This window comes from Dicentrarchus labrax, unplaced genomic scaffold (assembly GCF_905237075.1).
Source record: "Dicentrarchus labrax unplaced genomic scaffold, dlabrax2021, whole genome shotgun sequence".
In the NCBI taxonomy this organism is placed as follows: domain Eukaryota; kingdom Metazoa; phylum Chordata; class Actinopteri; family Moronidae; genus Dicentrarchus; species Dicentrarchus labrax.
The window spans coordinates 856-3,976 of NW_026136937.1; the positions used below are offsets into that span (position 1 = coordinate 856).

The window sequence follows — 3,121 nt, forward strand, 5'->3', positions numbered from 1 at the left end:
TTTAAAGATAAATTAAGGCCAGTATTTTGGAGCCAGAGTGGGGACTAGATTTGAATAGGGCCTAGGATTTGGGGTTAGGGCCTCAAGGGGGCTTAGTTAGGGTCCAATTGGTTAGGGTTAGTTCAGAAATATATGGGCTGGGGTTAGATGGGATTAAGACTGGGTTAGCTTATTATAGCTTATCATGGGTAGGAGCACTGACCATTGATCCACAGGAGGCCCTGGCTGGTTAGGTTTGGGTTGGGGTGGGGGTCTCCACCTAAGTGGAGGCCCCCAAAGTGCACTCTCCACCCTGTGGATGGCCAGCTCTCCGTCTCCATCTTCTCCAAAGAGGTTTTATAAGCTCACTATTAGAGTTATATTAGACCGGTTCGCCTTTGTTATATGAAGTATAAATATGTAGGTCCTATTTTTCATGTTCTGTTCTCTCTCTTGTATGTCAGGTGGCGTTCGGGTTAGGTTTGGGTTGGGGTGGGGTCTCCACCTAAGTGGAGGCCCCCAAAGTGCACTCTCCACCCTGTGGATGGCCAGCTCTCCGTCCCCATCTTCTCTAAAGAGGTTTTATATACTCGTTCTATGAGTTATATTAGACTGGTTTCGCCTTTGTTATATGAAGTATAAATATTCTGTTTGTAGGTTTTCAGTTTGACAGTTTTTGCATGTTTTTGTTTTTTATTGTATGGTTCCTTTAATTTTCCTCCATGTGATTTTTTGGTTAACCTGCTGTGTTCTCTCTTTTGTATGTCAGGTGGCGTTCGCTCGCGACGTTTCGTCCGCTTCTTGGGACTTCTTCAGGCGGCCATGACATACAGGTATTCTAAATTTCTTTTTTTCCAGGTAGAGGTAAGTATCCCCTTATGGTGAGGTAAGTATTCCCTTTGGTTGAGGTAAGTATTCCCTTTAGTGGAGGTAAGTAATCCCTTTAGTTGAGGTAAGTATCTAGTTTAGTTGAGGTAAGTAACCCCTAACAATGAGCCCCTCTGGGGACATGTGGCTCCCTCAGAGGGCCGTGCCAAACTGAAAACAAGGGTTAGGGTTAGGGTTAGGGTTAGGGGTTAGGGTGAAGTTAATAACGCAATGACTCCCCCGTGCCTCTAACGAGAACACAGTTGAAATGGAGAGCCATCGGAGAGCACTGGCCGGCGCATGTCGCAGAAGTCCTCCCCCACTATGCCCCCCCACCCGAATGGTACCTGCCGTCTTCTGGGTGAGACCAACCCAGCTGGCCAATAGCATTACCATTCTAAATCCAAACTCGACTGGAAATGACTGGGAGCAGATAGCCCTATTTGTAAATGCCTATACCAGTTCGGGAATGCCCGACTAAACGAGAATACGCTTTACCATGTATCCCAAATACTAAATGCAGGCTAAGGCCCGTTGTAAAAAGAGAGACAGACCACAGGCTAGGCTGCCAGTTAGCCTTCAATTTGTTATACTACTTAGGATTACTCAACGTCCTATATTGGGACACATCGTCAGTAGTGGACCTTGGGATCCTCGGGTGTTTCGGCCATTATCACTAGACACCCTCACCCAAGGAAGGCCCCGCCGGGGTTGATCAGTCCCCAGGGTGTGTCCTGATAAGTATTGGATATATCGCAAGTAGGACTTCAATAAGTCTGAATGTACGTATTAAATATACGCAAGTACATCTACATATAAATTAACGCAAGTACACCTCAAGAAGCCTGGATACACATTAGATATTAGATACCCGCAGTTCAAACTAAAATCAGCTTGGATACACATTAGATATTAGATAAACGCAAGTACGACTAAAATCAGCCTGGATGCACATTAGATATTAGATACACGCAAGACCAACCCCAATCAGCCTGGATACACATTAGATATTAGATACCCGCAAATCAAACTAAAATCAGCTTGGATACACATTAGATATTAGATAAACGCAAGACGACTAAAATCAGCCTGGATGCACATTAGATATTAGATACACGCAAGACCAACCCCAATCAGCCTGGATACACATTAGATATTAGATACCCGCAAATCAAACTAAAATCAGCTTGGATACACATTAGATATTAGATAAACGCAAGTACGACTAAAATCAGCCTGGATGCACATTAGATATTAGATACACGCAAGACCAACCCCAATCAGCCTGGATACACATTAGATATTAGATACCCGCAAATCAAACTAAAATCAGCTTGGATACACATTAGATATTAGATAAACGCAAGTACGACTAAAATCAGCCTGGATGCACATTAGATATTAGATACACGCAAGACCAACCCCAATCAGCCTGGATACACATTAGATATTAGATAACCGCAAATCAAACTACAATCAGCTTGGATACACATTAGATATTAGATACTAGATAAACGCAAGTACGACTACCATCCGCCTGAATACACATTAGATAATAGATGCACGCAAGACCCACTCCAAGCAGCCTGGACACACATTAGATAATAGATACCCACAAGACCAACTACAATCAGCCCGGATACACATTAGAGATTAGGTATTGGATACACACCAGTCCGACTACACAAAGTTTGGATACACATATTGGGTAAAAACCAGGCCCGGAACAACTAAGTCCTCCCCAACACATGGTCCTACCCCCCATACTACAAGGCTAATCGCCCATGTGCCAAAGAAAACTAACCCCGATACCAAACTACCAGAATAACCAGAATAAACAGAACCCAAAATTAAGATACTGCCCGGAGCTGTGAACGTACTGCCAAAAAGACACACATACACATACTTACCCCCTGCGCACCACAGACCAGTTGTTAACACCGCAAGGTAGCTCCGGTCTGAGCATTCAGGGTTGAGAACTAGGTCTCCCATAACTATCCCTGAAAAAGCCCCCCCGGCTATTCCTGTGCCACCATACCCTCCCCGCCACCCTGATACTCACCAAAAACTGATTCCAACTTGCAAGATCTTTCCCCTCACCCCACCTCCAATACTAAAGCCTAGAAACCAGCCTCCCTGGCCGCGGTGCTCCCTTCCTAACCGATCTGCTCCGCCCACTAACCCCGCCCCCTGCACCCTGACTAAAGTACCTGTGCTGACAGCCTATCTCTCATTGCCCAGGACCTATCCTGTCTGTGAAAAGCCAATGTCTTCC

At 45.1% G+C, this 3,121-nt stretch overlaps 1 long non-coding RNA gene across 1 annotated transcript; it reads right to left on the reverse strand.

The window, feature by feature from the left end:
• Nucleotides 1-203: 203 nt before the first annotated feature.
• On the reverse strand, nt 204-760 carry LOC127360786 (uncharacterized). The gene is made up of 2 exons (XR_007883919.1): nt 485-760; nt 204-259 (listed from the first exon to the last, which is right to left on the reverse strand). It is a non-coding gene; the product is annotated as an uncharacterized LOC127360786 (long non-coding RNA).
• Between the last annotated feature and the right edge of the window lie 2,361 nt (nt 761-3,121).